The 19011-nt window shown below is 37.7% G+C and overlaps 1 protein-coding gene across 7 annotated transcripts in view; it reads right to left on the bottom strand.

Moving 5' to 3' along the window:
• Window positions 1–2775, bottom strand: part of MYO6 (myosin VI) — a 143253-nt gene extending 140478 nt beyond the window's left edge. For all 7 annotated transcript variants that reach the window (XM_042986692.1, XM_042986693.1, XM_042986695.1 and 4 more), the window contains exon 1: window positions 2563–2775. The gene's annotated coding sequence lies outside the window, so the exon portion shown is untranslated. The remainder of the gene's footprint in view (window positions 1–2562) is intronic.
• Window positions 2776–19011: the final 16236 nt, after the last annotated feature.

The following is a 19011-nucleotide window of genomic DNA, read 5'->3' as shown; positions in this document are numbered from 1 at the left end:
GCTCCACACTGGGCCTGTTTAAGATTCTCTCTCTCTCTCCCTCTGCCCCTCTTCTCCCACTCACGCACATACTCTCTCTTTTAAAAAAAAAAAAAAAAAAAAAAAAAGGAAATGATAAAGCAACACATTACTGTTCAAAGTTGTCAACTTAAAAATGACAAAACAGAATTCAACATTAGTTCCAGAACCACATTCATGACCTATCTCATTCGCACTCCTGTGTGCTTTCTTCAAGTTACATTCTTTAACACAATACCAGTTCTGCAGGTTTATTTGAACGGTCTACCAAATGAACTGAGATCAAGGCAACCAGGTCCAATGGAAAGGACAGGGGTTTCATGGTCAGAAGACTTAGGTGTGAATGCAGACTTTGTTCGTGTGAAGCTGTAAGACCTTGTACAAATATTTAATCCTCTAAGCTTAAATTTCCTCATGTGTAAGAGGACAAGACCACCAACCTTGAAAATTATTTTGTAAATCAAATCCCTTGGTTTGTGTTCTGATTATGGCAGATGCTTAATAAATGGGTGACTATCTTATACAACTAAACGGCCAGTTCACAAATTATTATAAAGTGCCTCATTAAGGGGATCACAAACTGTATGAGATTTATTAAAGCTGTAATACCTTTTTCAGATGAAAATGTTTTAATATACAGAAATGTTCAGAGGTTAGAAATCTTTTTAAAACTGACATTTTACATACCAAAGTAAAGCTTCAATGATCAACAGTGAAAATTAGTTAATTTTTTTTTTATGTTTGCGGTACTTAGACTTATTCAAACCTCACATGCTCAAAAATCTTAAAACTCTATGAAAAAGGAACAGTACTTTAGAATCCAGAGACAGCCCAGTTATCTAAACAATGGGCTACATGATACACCACAGTCTCCAGGCAGAGTCACAACAGGATGAGAAAAGAGCCTTCAGCCACTCTCAGATTTCCTGCCCACTGTTATTTTAAAACTTGATCATATAAACATAAACAGAGGGGGAAAAAAATCCACTTCAAATGAGCTCCATGGGTTATGATTTATGATCTGTTTTTAATACCCTGAATTAATTTACATTAAATACTGCTATAGTTCATTACATTTTTCTTGCTCACATTTCTGGGCACTAATGAATAATATATGTATATTATAGTTTTATACAGTATATATTTAGAGTTTTTAATCATGATCATCTTTTCTTAAAGTCATTCATCATTTCTGTTACTCCCTCTTTAAAACTTAGTTTTGGAAAACAAAAATGTAACTCAAACTGGGAGAACGATAAATAGTATGTCACACAGAACATACAAACACAATGGGCAAATCTGCTTAAGACCAAAATGACTTCTGTTTACCACTGTGCATCTAATTCTGCACAACTTAAAATACTCAAAACGAGCTGGATATTTAAAAGTCAATGAGTTATTTTGAACGGTTGCATTGTTTCAAGCTCTGGCTACAGCCCAATTTGTAATGTTTCTAAAATTAATGATAAAAAACACCAATGTAATTTTTTCACTAAACAATTTCCAATTGTAAAAACACAGCCCAAGATACCCATGAAGTTTAGTTAATTTGTACAGATATGCCGTTTTGCTGCCAACCTTTGTACCGTGACCATTACCAGCCCAAGTTCAAGATTCACATTTTACGGTGTGAACAGTGTCAACTGAATCTTAAGAATTTTTAAAACTCTCAAACCCTGACTATATTTAGATACATTGGATCTACACCACCAGAGCATAACACCAAATGAAATTTTTATTTAGCATGTACAGCAATCTGTGAAGTTGAAATAGTGTTCCTAGTTGTTCACTAATATCTGCAGCTTAGGATACAAGCATTCCTCCACCGCAACTTTATACCAGAAAAAGCGTCACTTGTTTTCTTAAATTGTATAGAAACAGTATTTCTGACACGGGTGTTCTAGTAACAACCCTACCAAATTATTTCCTACTTAAAATCCCAGATTTTGAGCATTTTAATGGTTTTAAGGGGCTTTTGAACGTTAACAAATATAAAAAACTCTTGTTCAGTAGTACGCATATAAATTAACATACTCAAAATACTGGACAACTTAAAAACTAAAACCACAGCTTTAGACAGTCCCAACCTGGTCTCCTACCTGGTTAAACTATTAATTTAATATTGGCTGGCACCTGATCCTCGTATCTCAGGACAAACGGCTCCATTCCTACACTGGATTTTAAGCTTGTTGACTTAAGAGAAAATTATCACGGAGTGTCCAAGTCAGAATGGGACACCTGAGTGCCCTGCTTCTACCTGGGAGCTAGAGAAGATACACAAAGGTATCCTGGTGACGATAAACCCATGAAAGGAGACTCTCATTGTCCTGTGGAAATGAGAACCAGCCCTGGCACTACTGTGAGTCGCCGTCGCCGCCGCCGCCGCCCGGGCCCACCCATCACCTGCTTCACCCACACGCGTCCTCGGGAGGTGAAACCAGCCGTCGTTCCCCGGGCTGCCCGAGGAGGCCCCGAAGCAGGGCCCGCCAGGGGAAGCGAGGCCCTGACGCTGACGCCCCGAAGCAGGGGCTCAGGGTCACTCACCGGTGCGGACGCGAAGGCAGGTGCGCGGCGGCGAGGCTACCTGTGGCCGGTGAGGTGAAGGGCGGGGTGGGAGGTGATGAAGTTGACCGAAAAGGCCGACGACGTGAACGAGTTCAGAGTCGCGGTGGCGGCGGCGGCGGCGACAGGGCGGCGGCGGCGACCGGGCTCCGGCTCGCTTCCTGCTCGGACAGATCCCGGGTCCGTCTCCGCCCGCCGGCCGGCGCCCCGCCGAGTCCCCGGCCCCAGCGCGCGCACGTCACGGCTACGGAGCGCCCGAGGGGGCGGGGGCGCTGCGGGCCGGGGCGGGCCGACCGGGAGCGCGAGCGCACGAACGCGCGCTCCGAGAGGGGGCGCTGGGCGCCCGCGGCCGCCCCGCCCCTCCGCTCGCCCCCCGAGGGCAGCGCAAAGCCTCCAGGGCTGAGGTGGGCGTCCCAGGGCGCCGGAAGGGGCTGCGGTGGAGCTAGCTTTCTATCCCTGTTCGTCCCGCTGCGACCCCGCCTTCTTCGCCGTGGGGGCAAAGCAAGTTCTCTCCGGTCTGGATGCGGTGACTGCGCAGTCTGGCAACAGCAAGAATCAGTTCACGGAGAAAGTTGTTCAGGGCTGGGGGCTAGGACGCCGCGTTTCGCTAGAGGGAAGGCGGGAACAACACACGTTGTTGCGAAGGGAAGATCACTGCTGCAAACTAGGCTCCAGTCTGAGTTGGCTTGGGCTGGGCTGCGCTACGGAAGGAGCAACCTTGCTGTTCTCCTTTGGGTAGCAGAGGGTCTGAGATGGAAATTTTGCGTTTCTCCGGCCCCCGCCACTGCCGTCACATGTATCTATTAGAACACGATATTCTTTGTCGCTTAAATTATACTGTTTTTATAAGTAACATACTTGTGAATCATATTTGAATATTAAATATGAAGTTCCTATGCAAAACGGAATTATGAAAACATACACCGTCTTCACAACGAAAGAAGCTTAAGAAAATGAAATGGTAATTGACTGTAATGCTAAATATCTCCAATGAAAAAAGAGTACTTACATATGAGAATTACATTTTTTTCCTCAACATTTCTGTGTAGCAACTAGGAAACTTAAGGAAATCGACACGATTTTGATAAGAGACAAGTTTCAAATACTAAATTTTTCTACAGTTCTTTTGGTGGAAAAACTAAATTATGATGAGATATTTTAGCATACGACTAAAACAAGAAAATATTAGGAATAAAATAGGGAAGTAAGAAAGAGGAAGAGAAACCAAGAAAGGAAATAATTTACAGCAACCTCAGAAATTCAATTCCAGATTGCCAAGAAGTAGGTCTTAAGTATATAAAACTAGATTTCAAAACAATTGGAGAAAAGAGAGAGAAACAAGAACAAGAAGGAGAGAGTAATTTCAGTTCACTGCTTTGACTTCATTTTGGATTTAAGATTATAAGGCTTTGGCACACCAATAGAAGCTGATACAGTTTATTGTGAGTAATGACTTGTGTTTTTTCTCTCTCTCTCTCTCTCTCTCTCTCTCTCTCTCCTTTCCCCCCACTTCCAAACCATCACGGAGTCCCTTTGCCTCAAGCTCCATATCTCTCAAATGTATCCAGTTCTTCCTTGTAGCTACTACCATTATCTCCTTTCAGGTCACCATCATTTCAGATCTTGCATATTGCTTTAGCCACCTAACCATTTAACCATGCTGTGATCCTGTCCCCATCTAATCCAGTCTCTACAATGCCACCAGGTTTCTATTTTATAAAAGACTATGTACTCCTCTTTCTAAACTCCTATAGTCACACTCTACTACCCTTAGTATAAATCCACATGACTTAGGATGTCTTCTGTGATCCTTCTTATGTTTTTGTTTAGCTAGCACAGTGGGGATTTTTCTTGCCTTTTTTCTTAATTGAATTTTAATGCCTCTTCATTGTTCCTCGGTTCATCACTATCCTAGACCCCATTAAAGCTGTCCTAAACCAGGCTTCACACGGTTACCTGCTTGTCTTTTGAACCGCTTGCATTTTGGACCACTGTCTTAGCCCTGCTTACCTGTCCAATCTCCTTTCTGCCCACTGTCTTTCTCCATTTCTTGTACTTTACATTCAAGCCATTTTGAAGTGATAGTGTGCTCAGAAAAGACAGTTACACTATTTATGACATTGGAGTGTTGCCAGGATAAATCCAATGAATCATTTAGAACAAAAAGTATTTGTCCCCTCTAACTTTTTCTGGGGTGCCTGGCTGACTCAGTCAGAAGAACATGCAGCTCCTGATCTCAGGGTCATGAGTTCAAGCCCCACATTGGGTCTAGAGATTATTTAAATAAATAAACTTAAAAAGAAGAAGACGTTTTTCCTAACTCCCTTATCCAAAGCTTCAGTGCAATTTGGTGGTCATTTTCATCTCAGAACGCATTGCACGTATCTCTTCCAACACTTATTTTACTAGTGATACTTTGCTTATAAGTATCCCCAACTGAACTGTAAGCTCTTTGGGGGAAGAGTAGGCAGACAACAAGCTCCTTGTTTGCCTTTGATTCCATAGTGTCAAGTAGGTTGGTGTTCACATGGTTCTTACCCATTAAACAGTGCCTATGATGGTGATGATGATGATGATGATATGATTGAATAAATGAGACAGCAAGAGAGTTGAAAGTTCTAGGAAACTGCATTTACTGTCTTTAGAATGGTGGATATAAGTGTGTCATATTTGCTACCCAAACTAATCTTAACAATTTATTTCATATTTGTAAGCTTTTCAACTTTGCTCTCACCCATTACATATTTATGAAACTCTTCCCTGAGTCTCCTTGTGCTACTACTCCAGGGATTCCTGAACTGAGATCCATAGATCCCCCATCAAAGATGGGGGCTTCAAGAACCTCTATGAAACCATTTGCAAAATTTTGTGGGTTTTTTTTCATTTTTTTTCATGTTTATTATTTTTGAAGGAGAGAGAGAGAGAGCAGGGGAGGGGAGGAGAGGGGCAGAGAGAGAGGGAAACACAGAATCCGAAGCAGGCTCCAGGCTCCAAGCTCTCAGCACAGAGCCTGACACGGGGCTCGAACTCACGAACAGTGAGATCATGACCTGAGCCGAAGTCAGACGCTTAACCGACTGAGCCACCCAGGTGCCTATGTTTTTTTGTTGTTGTTATTTGGGGTTTTTTTCATTTTTATAGGAATCAATATCATATGTATTTAAAGGGTCTCTATACCCTCTCTGATTAATATCCACTTTATCAGCTTCAACTACATCTGTGTTGCCAATTCCTAAATTAAGTCAGGCCAGACACCCCACACAGACTCCTTCTCTTTCCCCTCCCATCTGCTTCAAGAAATTCCCCTGCCAGTATGCCATATTATAATTACGATTTTAACAGCCACTGGTCTCAAATGTGGTTACTAAGTCACTCAGTACTCCTTCCCTTTCTTACTCCTAGTTTTGGAGTCACTGAAATTCGGTTCATTCTATGTCATGATAATTTTATTTCTAAGTTGATGTCTTTCTCTCCATCTTGCTTTGGAACAGGCCATTCTCTTCTTTTATCTGAACTCTTGATATTGCCTCTGCTCATTCTAGTCCATTCCCTCATCACTCTTAGTTACCCCTCCTCTTGAATTGGATTATGTCGTCTCCTCTACCAAAATCTGATGACTTTCAGATCAGTTAAAACTCATTTATATGATACATAGAACCCTTCACAATCCTGAACTTACCCTAGTCATAGGAATTCAAGCATGCCAGACCCTTTCATAATGCTCCTGTCATCAAAACTCAGTCTGTTATTTCCTCTGTCCTGACTCTGGCAGAATTTGTATTTCTTTTCTCTATTTTCCAGAGCACCCACTTCATACCTATATTGTAGCACTTATTAAGTGGTATTATCATTATGTTTTTATATTTGTTTCCCTCTAACAAGTCTCCAAAATACTGAGCTTTTTAATTAGAAATTTCGCCCTACTATTTTTTTTATTCCTGGAGATTAGCATAATGCCTGCCTCGTTAACATAATAATAACAATGCTGGAATGTATTGAATGCTTGCTGTGTGCTAGCACTATACTAAGCACTTTACATAGATTATCCCACTAAATTCTCACAGCCCTGTGGGGTAGGACCATGAGGATTTGCTTTTTTTGCCTGCCTAGCTTCTGAATTGCCATCCTGGAGCAGGACCCACCTCATACTTTGGAAACGGAGTTTTGGCCAAAGTCCTTCTCCCCATTATCTGGCAACTAAGGCATACCATAGTGGTGGTATGGGACCTAGGGTTAACTCAATTGGATGCTCTCACCTGAAACTTGACATCTGGACAAAGTGATGCAAAGATACATAGATAGAGATAATTCACAGTGGTGTAGATAATTGTGGCAACCTAGGTCTGGTCGTGTCAGTGCCAACAGTGACATCCTAAATGGATGGCCCTGCACATTTTACACACCATTTCTCCATCATCACCAGTGATTGTGTGAGCTACGTGATACTTGTGCAATACATTCTCCTGAATGAGTTAGCCAGAGTTTGTTTCTGTTGCTTTCAACCAAAAGCCCCAATTAATACAGAAAAGTTCTATCATTATCCCTATCTCACAAAAAGGAATAAGTAGGTGCTCAAGTGCTTATTGAATCACTAAGTGAGATATTTGCAACACTCTCACTTCTAAAAGAAATTTTTATCATTGCCTCAGGTTTTAGTATGTTTGCACTAATGGTAATCATCTGGGATTTATAGGGAAATAAATTACAGAAAAAAAGCGGATCCTGAAAGAGAGCATCTTAAGATTTTTTTCCTTAGCATATATCTAAGCCCATCCTCATACACCATCAACATCTGCATCTCCCATACTTTATCATGAAAAACTCTTGCTTAATGTAATCACTGTAAAATCATAAGTGATTTTGTTAAAAAATTGAACGAAGTTTTAAACATCATTCCTGGGACGCCTGAGTGGCTCAGTTGGTTGAGTGTTTGACTCTTGATTTCAGCTCAGGTCATGATCCTAGGGTTATAGGATCAAGCCCAGTGTTGGGCTCTGTGCTGAGCGTGGAGCCTGCTTGGAATTCTCTCTCTCTCTCTCTCTCTCTCTCTCTCTCTCTCTCTCTCTCTCCCTCGCCCCTCCCCCCTGCTTGCTTGCTCTCTGTCTCTGTCTCAAATTAAAAAAATAATAAAATAAACATCATTTCCTGAATGAAAGTAGCCTAATATAGTTTAGAAATATTTTCAATATAAAAGACTAAAAGCTGAAATGTCATTTATCAGTAGTTACTTGAAACATTTTTTTAACAAGTTCACAATTTTTTATCAGTGTCCTAGAAATTTCTTTAACTATAGTTTCCTTTATTTAAATTCCCAGGTAGTTTTTCCTGAATTGTTCTAGTAGCATTATAATTAAAACTGAAACAAAAGCACAACTGTGACCAAAGATCTGCACCTCAGACTTTTGAACTGTCAAATATCTTCAAAACAATTTTCCAGGGGTGCCTAACTGCCTCAGTCAGTAGAGCACAAAACTCTTGATCTTAGGGTTTTAAGTTGGAGCCCACATTGGGTGTAGAGATTACTTAAAAATAAAATCTTTAAAAAAAAAAAAAAAAGCTTCCATGTAATTTGCCATATCCGGTGATCTTCAGCTCAATTGCAGTAATTTAAAAAGGGACAGAGAAGAGTCAATTATTTTTTTCAGACTTAAATGGGTCAAATATAGTTTAACCACATTATAGAAATTAAAAGAAAGCAAATGAGTGAAGGCCATTCTGGGCTTGCAGAATTATGTTAAAACTTACTTAACATGAAGTAAGTAGTGTGCGAAGGAAATAGGTTCCAGGCCTAGCTGTCCAGGCTTGTGACCTGTGTAAGTCACTTAATCTCACTGAGACTCAATTTACTCATCAATAAAATAGCTTTGATAATAATACCTCCTGCTCAGGGAAAGTACTAAATAAAACAATACAAAACTGAAAGAATTTTGTAAACTAAAAAGAGGCTTACAAAAATCCTGTAAATCCCATGAACAAGTGATGTAAACAAATAGACTTAAAAGAATACATTCATATGTAATTTTGAATTTGTTACATGCTAGAAAAGTTTATAAATATATTTGAGCAAAAAAACAATCTTTAAAAATAAAACCAATGCTAAATCTTTTTTGAAATTACCTATATTTTAAACAGGTTAATATGAGAAGTCAATTATAGAATTTATTTTTGTATTCAGTTTTGATGAAATCTGAATGTTAAAAAATTCATAGAAACTTATATAAAACATATAACTTCTAAAAATTTTCCTAGTAAACACTAGTCTTCCTGCTATAGTTTAGGAATATAATGAGAAAAGCAGTTGAATATTTTTCTTGCATTTTATAAATAAATGATTACACTTGAATTTATGGATATTATTTAATGTTAAAAATCAAAGGAAGGGGTGCATGGGTGGCTCAGTCGGTTAAGCATCTGTCTCTTGATTTCAACTCAGGTCATGATCTCGTGATTCGTGAATTCAAGCCCTGCCTCTTCAGGCTCCACACTGACAGTGCAGAGCCTGCTTAGGATTCTCTCTCTCTCTCTCTCTCTCTCTCTCTCTCTCTCTCTCTTTCTGTTTCTCTCCCTCTCCCCCCCCCACTCACGCTAGCTCTCTTTCTCTCCCAAATAAATAAATAAACTTTTTAAAAATATCAAATGTGCAATTTAAAGTTGCTTTGAGAAAGTAGAAGAATAAGATTGAATTACATTTTAAGACAGGAAACCATAAATATATATTTTATAAAAAGATGATCTGCGTAAAGAATTCAGTGTCACAATTCAAAAAGATCCATTCTCCATAGCCTACTAGTTCAGAAAATACACCAAAAAATAAGTGGTATTTAAAATCTGCAAAATTATATTTTTATAAATCCCTAATGGGCTACAAGTTAAAGTTCATCATTCTTGGTGATTGGTTGGTTGGTTCTTATTGAGATATTATCATAAATATGATTTAACCCTCAGATTGGATTTAATGCCCACTGAAGTATTTTGTGCAGATCTCTATGTCATCATACTTCAAATTTTATTAGTTGTTTTATTTACATGTCTGTGAGCTCACTGAGATCTTACCTGTCTTTGGACATCCAGAACCAACTGGGGCATAAAAAGCATGCACTTGTTTCAGTGTTGGTGGAATGGAACTGAGCTGAATGAACTTGAGCTCTAGCAGGTCTTTATTCTTGAGAGTGGAGGTCCTTTAGAAATGAGTTTCTTAAGACGTTTCAGAACTTTGTCATAGGAAGGAAGGGCTTTGCCCAATTCTCCATGGGAACATAGAATTTAAATTTAAATCACTATTTCATTAGTGATCCAATTTTTTTCAGTATTTATGAAGATTTTGTATATACATTTTATCTCATTTTTCTAAAAAGTGCATTTTCACAATATTTATTTTCACCAGTTATCCTTCAGTTTCATATGTGTTGAACATTCTGTGATGTTGATATCTTATAAAAATATAAAAATGAGAATAAATTATAACTTCTCTAAAGGTTATGAATGAAATATTCAAACTTGATACTATATATTATAGAATTAACTATTATGTAATATTTAAAAACAGCAAAGCTTTGGTGTGGGGTGTCCTATTTAAATCAGTGATATACAACAGTCTTCTGAAAAAAAATGCTTGTTAAATAAATGAAAAGATTGGTAGTGGCTGTTTTCTTGCCTTAAAAATAGCAGTTTCTTGAAATAGATCAAGGAAGTATCAAGTAGTCACTGACCAGGAAGTGTCTTAATTTGTCAGAGTTAAATATTATCCTACAGTTAATAATAAACATAAGTTTGAAGAGAACAAAGCATTAAATGGATTCACAGAGTAATAACTTGTGTTCATTCACATAGGCTTTACTGAGTTTTACTAGATGATGATTATATTAGTCAGGCTTTGCTGTGTAGCCAACCAAATCTCAATGGCATTTAACAAAAAGAATTCATTTTTCTCCTGAGCAAGTGTAGTGTAGAAGGTCTCCTGGGACAGCTCCAATTCAGGCTGCTGACCAATTCAGCTCTGTTCTAGTGTCTCATTCTGGGGCTCAAGATGTAGGCCCAGTGGCTACCTGGGGTATATACTCTCCTTGTGTCAGAGGTCAGAAACATACTGTGTCTCTTAAAGTGTGGGCTCAGAATTGGCACACTGCTACCTCTGTCCACATTCTATTGGCCAGAGAAAGTCAGATGACCAAGCCCCCGCATCAATGGGGCAGGATGAGTAGTCTTATCCTGAATGTGAAGGCAATGAATGTTTGCTGAACAATAATCTAACCTAATTTATCCTATTTATTAATTATTCAAAATGATGTGTTATAAAGGGTTGGAAGATTAAGAAGAGGCATGTGGCAGGCTTCTGAGATACTGATATAATGTACTGGTAATATTGTATTTTTTACCTGGGTGGTGATTACAGACATGGGTTCACTTGGCTATACACTCATTGAGCTATACATTCATTAATGAATTGTGAATTTTTCTGTAAGTATGATATACTTCAAATAGAAGCTTACATTAAAAAAATTAAACATTTTCAGTATTTTTTTAGATTTCTGAATTTTTGGTTACCTTCTCTTAGAAAAGTCATGAATGACATGATTCTTGGATAGAAAAGTCCTTTTTAAAAAAAACTGGTGTGAGATGAGGCACTGGATAGCTCAAATGGTAGAGCATACAATTCTTGATCTTGGGGTCATGAGTTCAAGCCCCTTATTTGGAGTAAAGGTTTACTTAAAAAAATTGCTGTGAGAAAGCTTGTGTCTTCCCCCAAAAATGATATGTATTCCTAAGATTAAATATTATATTTGCTTATATTTTAATAATGTGACAATAACCAGGCTAAGTTAATTCAAGCAAATTAATAAAAATATCTAAGGTCATTTCTGGATACAATCAAAAATTTTAATTCTGTGGGGTGCCTCGCTGGTTCAGTCAGAAGAACATGTGACTCAAGGGGCAGCTGGGTGGCTCTGTCGGTTAAGCGTCTGACTTCAGCTCAGGTCATGATCTCACAGTTGGTGAGTTCGAGCCCCACATCAGGCTCTGTGCTGACAGCCCAGAGCCTGGAACTTGTTTCAGAATCTGTATCTCCCTCTCTTTCTGCCCCTCCCCTGCTCACACTCTGTCTCCCTCTGTCTCTCAACAATACATAAATGTTAAAAAAACAACAGCATCCTACTCTTGATCTCAGGGTTGTGAGTTTGAGCCCCACGTTTGGGTGTAGAGATTACTTAAATAAATAAAACTTTTAAAAATTGTAATTTGCCTTTTGGATATGTAAAAACAAGTGTAGATAAGTGTATTAGTTATTGCCAATTTGATCACGCCAATAATTACATGAACAGAATTAGAAAACAGTCTGCCTCAACATATACCCTCCAAAGTTTCCAAAGTTCAGTATTATCTTCTAATAAGTATGATACATTTTTAAACCAAAAAATTAGGAATTAAAACATAGTTTTTTTTTTTTCTAAGTTTATTTACTTATTTAATTAATCTCTTTAACCAGCATGGGGCTTGAACTCATGACCCTGAAATCAAGAGTCCCATGCTCTTCTGACTGAGCCAGCCAGGTAACCCCAAAAAGTAGTTTTCATAATTCATACAGCAAGTGTAATAAATATATCCAAATTGTCATTAGATAAAATTTTACTTTTGCATTTAAATCTTTGGAGCATATAAGACTAAAACCTTAGTGTTATTCAAACTATGGATGATATTATCAATGTAGTGGATTTTAAGGAGCATTTAAAAAACTTTTTCAATGTTTTATTTGTTTTTGAGAGAGAGAGAGAGAGTGCAAGCTGGGGAGGAGCAGAGAGAGAGGGAGACACAGAATCCAAAGCAGGCTCCAGGCTCTGAGCTGTCAGCACAGAGGCCAATGTGGGGCTCAAACCCATGAACCGCAAGATCATGACCTGAGCTGAAGTTGGACACTTCACTAAGCCACCCAGGCACCCCAGGTGCACTTTTTTTTAAAAAGACTAAAACAGGGGCACTTGGATGTTGAGCGTCTGACTTCAGCTCAGGTTATGATCTCACAGTTAGTTCAAGCCCCACATCTGGCTCGCTGTTGTCAGCACAGAGCCCACTTCGGATCCTCTCTGCTCCTCCCCTGCTCAAGATCTCTCAAAAACAAACATTGGGGAAAAAAGGACTAAAACAAATTATCAGAGTGTATCTTTTTAGAAAGTATAAGAATGGTTTCTGGGGCACCTGGCTGGCCCAGTCAGTAGAGCATGCAACTCTTTATCTTGGGGTCTTGAGTTCAAGCCCCACATCAGGTGTAGAGATTACTTTTAAAAAGTTTGTTTCCTGGGGCACCTGTGTGGTTCAGTCCATTGAGCATCCGACTTCACCTCAAGTCATGACTTCATGGTTCATGGGTTCGAGCCCCACATCGGGCTCTGTGCTGACAGCTTGGAGCCTGGAGCCTGCTTCGGATTCTGTGTTTCCCTCTCTCTCTGCCCCTCCTCTGCTCAAGCTCTGTCTCTCAAAAATAAAAACAATAAAAACTTAGAAAAGGTTTGTTTCCTGAAACTTTGTAGATGTGTGTGTGGGGGTGGGGGGGTGGGAAGGAGAGAGAGGAGAGAAAGGCAGGCAGGGAGCAGGGAGGGGTAGAGGAGTTAGAGAGAAAGAAGGAGGCTATATAGGACTGGATTTTGTATATGGGCAAAATCTAAAATATACATATCAATGAAGTCACTGTCAAAAAGTCTGACAATGAAAAGTCTAACAGCCATTGCTTATCCAAGAAAGAATGGAGTCTCCAATCGTGAACCTAGTTTTGCCCTGGGTTTTTTAGGTTACTTGAATACTTGAGGAAGTCATGCCCAGTGCTATGTCTACAGAATAAGTTCTCCCCAGGATTTCTGTGGTTATCCTATTTGTAGCCAAGTCTCTAATGATTTAATGAAAAAACAACTAAAGGACAGTTGTAATATGCTAATTAGTACTTCAAATAGTGCTGATGACAAGCAGCAATTTATTCTAAAGCCCACAACCTAAATGAACAGCTGGTAGAGGCATGGTAACAATGAACGATTGGGTTACTAGTTTAATTCAGTATTTGCTGTGTTCACCCTTTGTGTGGTATTGGTGTCTCTCTTGCATGTGGTCTCTTCTGTCTTGCTCTGCTTCAGTCTCTTTGAACACATCTCATTTTATTGTTTTCCTCTCCAGATTCATAGTGATTTTGTTACAGTGGTTTTGTCATACATTCTGGTATTTCTTTTCCTGGCCCCTCTCAGGCATTTTTCCTTTTATGTAAGCTTTGAGATTTTAAATATAAAACAATAACACTACTGGTATTATATAAAACTGAATTATAACTATATAATATTAGAAAGGAATTGATGTTTTTATAGTATTATGCCATCCCATCTAAAAACGTGGTTCTTCATTATCCATTCCTGCATGTCTTATTTATGGCCATCAATGAAATTGTATAGCTTTTTCATTCAAAGCATATGCTTTTTTATTAAATTTGTTTCTAAGTATTTTATTGTTATTAGTCATTATTGTGAATAATTTTACCCCAATTTCTTTTCTAGATTCTCATTGTGTATTTATCCAAACAGTGTATCAAATTAAAAAAAAAATGTTTTCTAAGTTTTCTAGTTATATAATCACCTACTCAACAGAAAACATCCATCTCTTATTTTCCAAAGTTTATACCAGTTATTTCATTTTCTTGTCTTAGTACATCTCCTGTAAGTGCAAAAACAATGTTGAGTAGCATGAAAGCCTATCTAGTTCTTGATATTAACTGGTTGTGTTTCACCATTTAATATATTTTGTTACTAGGAATTATAGCCTATATTATAACAGATTTCTCTATTCTCAAATATTGTGTTATGAAAAACTAAATTTTTTATATGATCATATAAATTTCCTCCTTTAATCTTTGACATAACAATTAAATTGATACATTTTCTGATGTTGAACACCCTTGAACTTGGTTATCACTTATTTGCTATGGATTCTAATTGCCAATTTAATCTATTTATCAATTTATCTATTTATTTATGAGCAAGCATGAGCAGAGGAGGTAAGATTTTATTTTTAAGTAATCTCTATACCCAACATGGGACTCGAAATCACAACCCTAAGATCGAGAGTCATATGCTCCACCAACAGAGCCAGCCAGGCGCCCTTGTTCCTAATTTTTTAATGTGAACTTTGATTTCCTTTATTTTTCATTTTTGGATTTAATAATGAAGGTGTTTATAAACTTCCTTTGGCTCTAGCTTTCACTAAGTCTTAGAGTTATTAGGTATAATTAAGTAATCAGTAGACCAATTAAAGAAACAAATTGAAATTTCAGAAATATTAGTAATATCATGAATTAACATATGACAAGATGGAAATTCATTCTAATGTCAAAGTGTTTTTATTTATTTATTTAAAAAAATTTTTTAACATTTATTTATTGTTGAGAGACAGACACACAGAGTGTCAGCTGGGGAAGCATAGAAGAGAGGGGGAGACACAGAATCTGAAGTAGGCTCCAGACTCTGAGCTGTCAGCACAGAGCTGGACATGGGGCTCGAATTCACAAACTGGGAGATCATGACCTGAGCCAAAGTCGGTTGCTTAACCAACTGAGCAACCCAGGTGCCCCAATGTCAAAGTGTTTTTAATAAATGATATTGACATAAATGACTATCTTGAGGAAAATAAAATTCAAGAATATAATGTGTATCTTTTTTTTTAATGTTTATTTTTGAGAGAGAGAGAGAACGTGAGTGAGGGAGGAACAGAGAGAGAGGGAGACAGAGAATCTGAAGCAGGCTCCAGGCTCCAAGCTGTCAGCACAGAGCCTGACGCGGGGCTTGAACCACGAACAGTGAGATTATGACCTGAGCTGAAGTAGGATGCTTAACCAACTGAGCCACCCAGGTGCCCCTATAACATGTATCTTTTGCATTATACAGAAATAAATTCCACAGTTTTATTATTTGAATTGAAAAAAAAAAGTCTTGTGAGAAATATGTGTGTATATGTACTGTCATGAGTCGAGAAGGAGCTGGTTATCCAAGATTGAAAACTCAGAAAATACATAAAAATAAAAATTTTGGTATGAAAAATATACCAAAAAGTCTTCAAACACAATGGATTATGAAAAGATACATGTATAACATAGATGACAATGTAATATGCAGAAGGCTTAGGTATTAATTGAGAAAAATAAGATTACTACTACTCTAAAGGAAAAATGGACAAATGACAGGCATAGCCACCACAAAAAAAAAAAAAAAAAAAAAAAAAAAAAAAAAAAGCTCAGATTTAAACCAGAGATCTGGGAAATACAAATCAAAGTAATAACGAAAACAGCTTTATATGCACAAGGCTTGCAAAATTAAAGAGAGCTATAATACCTATTGCTGTTGGGGATGCAGCAAAAAATTGTATTTTAAAAAGTTGCTGGGGAAAATGTAAATTCTTACATCTCTTTGGAAAACAAGCTAATAATACCCATAGAAATTAAAAATACATATTATTTTTGACCCAGCAATCCCTAAGAATATATTTCAAAGAAATAAAACTACTAGTGTATAAATAAATAAAAACAGGAAAATATATTACATGCTCATATTTGCAGAAAACTAGAAACTAAAGTGAATGCCCATTTAGTAGTGTGAATGTCACTTCAGCTGCTAAAAAAATATGTCCCACTCTGGAAATACAGTAGGAGTGAACTCCGTTGTTCCTTTTGAAATTAGGAGTGTCATCTAACTAGCTTTGGCAGTGCAGTGTGAGTGTGATGTGCCACTTCTGCATAGAAGCTTTAAGAGTCAATGTGCTTGCTACTCACCAGGTTCTAGTTCCACTCTGTAGTGCAATGGAAACTTGTATCAATCTACCCAGACTGGTAGCTGAGTAATTGATGAACAGAAATCTCCTGCCTTCTCGTTTGGGCATGTGGCATAACCGAAGCAAAAACTTTTTTGGGAGAGTAAGCCACCAAGATTTTGGAATCATTATTATAGCGTTAACCAAGTCTATCAGGACTGATAGTGTAAGGGGATAGATAAATAAATAATGGTCCATTATAGAACTGACTTTGACTTTGATTATATTAGATAGCTTGGATAGATTGTCACAAGATGCTGCTGACACAAAAGAAAGATACTGAAAAATGTTTATATTATTATCCCAGTTTTTATAAGGAAACAGTACATCTTTATACATGTATTACTATATGTAGAGATTATATGAATATGGGGGAAAATATGAAAGCATACAAAGTTGTTAAAATAGGTTAAAAAGGAAAGATAAATCCAGACTAAATTAAAGAAGAGCAAAGCTATGTGGTGTGATCACATGCCTCAGTTATTCACATTTAATTGTTATTACAAATAATGTTATTATGGAGTAGATATGATCAAGTAATTTCACACAGTATCTCATTGACTCCAAGATGCTTTGATGCTTGGAGCTCTGTCAGTCTTGCCTACATCAAGAAGTTTTCACACACCTAACTGAAAAAGCTACCAAGAAGAAATACATCATTTGTTTTTCTTTGAGAAACATTTGTTTCTCAAAAGTATGGTCTTGCCAGGAACTTGGAAATGCAAACTTACAGGCCCCACTGAAAACAATCCTGAATCAGAAACTAGGGATGGAGCCCAGTAACGTCTTTTATCAAGCCTTTCAGGTGATTCTGATGCAAACTTGTCCCTTACTTGGTAAAATGTAGCTTTAATTCACAGGTTAATGTGTTTTTTTTTTTTCAAATTCCATCTTAGAAATAAGGTAAGTTATCATTTTATTTTAACAGTGTCCTCTCTGCTAATTCCATTTTGCAAATGTGTTTCTTACTTTAAATATAAATTCCTAATGACCAGAACTGACTTTGTTTTCTTTTCCATCTAGGAGGTCATACCATTACAAACTTTCCTTGAGATCAGGTGTCCACCTTAAGCCCAAATTAGCTGAGACAGAAGAGAATGGAATTGAAGAGAGCAAGTGATTAAAAAAAAAAAAAAAGCATAGCTATGTTACAGGTGCTTTGGGTAATTTCTCTATTAAGTGTGTTTGGAAATTTCAGGAAACAATTGACCTAGTAAAATTGTTTTAATTTTACATTGATCAAGTATTTTTACTTTTAAGACAATTGAATATTAATACTTTATGCCAATTTTATACTTTCTTTTATATTTTTTAAATATAGCACTCTGGTGTTTAAAAGGTTTTTAATGTTGTTTTCTTTGGTAGTTTCACATGTTTTGTAAATTTTAAAACCCAACTTTCTGGGGCGTCTAGGTGGCTCAATCAGTTAAGTTTACCCACTTCAGTTCAGGTCAAGATCTCATGGTTTGTGAGTTCAAGCCCCACTCGGGCTCTGTGCTGACAGCTCAGAGCCTGGAACCTGCTTTGGATTTTGTGTCTCCCTCTCTCTGCCCCTCCCCTGCTCGTGCTCTGTCTCTCGCCCTCTCTTAAAAATAAACAAACATGAAAAAAATTTTTTTGAATAAAAAATAAAGTTTCTGTCAGTGATGTCTTCACCCAACCATTTTCTGCCCATTTTCCAGTTGTACATAGGATTTATATATTTTTTCAAACCTGCACTTTAAACATTACTTAATTTAGGGTTTTTATTTTTTAATTTTTTTTTAAAGTAGGCTCTACCCCCAATGTGGGACTTAAACTCAAGACGCTGAGATCAAGAGTTGCATGCTCTACCAACTGAGCCAGCTAGGCACCCCTATAATTATTTTTGATAATCATTTGTTCATAAAAAAAAGTTTTGACAGGAACAAAGGAACACCCTTTTCTGTTCTTGTTACCTGTTTCAAAAACTATTCTTGTTGCATGTTTCTAAAGGAACATTTCAAATAAAATCTCTAAGTTATGTCTTATTTTAGCATTCCGAAGGCATAATTGTGTCCTTTACCCCAGCTATAGTAAACCCTAGCTATAGTAATTCGCAATTAATTACGAATAAGGCTTGCACTTATTCCCAGCCCCCTCAGGGGCGCCTGGGTGGCTCAGTCAGTTAAGCCTCCGACTTCAGCCCCCAGGTCATGATCCCACACCCCGTGAGTTTGAGCCCAGCATCAGGCTCTGTGCCAACAGAGCCTGGAGTCTGCTTTGGATTCTGTGTCTCCCCCTCTCTCTGCCCCTCCCCTGCTCATGCTCTGTCTCTGTCTCAAAAATAAATAAAAACATTAATAGTTGATCATGTTATTCCTTTGTTTAAAATGCTTCAGTGACTTTTCAGGATAGTGACCAAAATCTTGAATGTGACTTCAAGGCACTGCATGATTAGGTCCCAGGCTACTTTTCTACCTTACTCTTACCTTCAGTTAGAGGTCTTCAATTTTATTTTTAAAATTATGAAAATGTTTAAACATACTAAAACATAATATAGCTCAATAAACTCCCATAAACAATTTCCATAATATTTAGCTATACTGCAGCTCTAAAAACATAGGGGCATCTTATTTTCAT

This window comes from Panthera tigris, chromosome B2 (genome assembly GCF_018350195.1).
Source record: "Panthera tigris isolate Pti1 chromosome B2, P.tigris_Pti1_mat1.1, whole genome shotgun sequence".
In the NCBI taxonomy this organism is placed as follows: Eukaryota; Metazoa; Chordata; class Mammalia; order Carnivora; family Felidae; genus Panthera; species Panthera tigris.
Note: the sequence above shows the minus strand (reverse complement) of the source record. Positions and strands in the feature narration are given on the sequence as shown.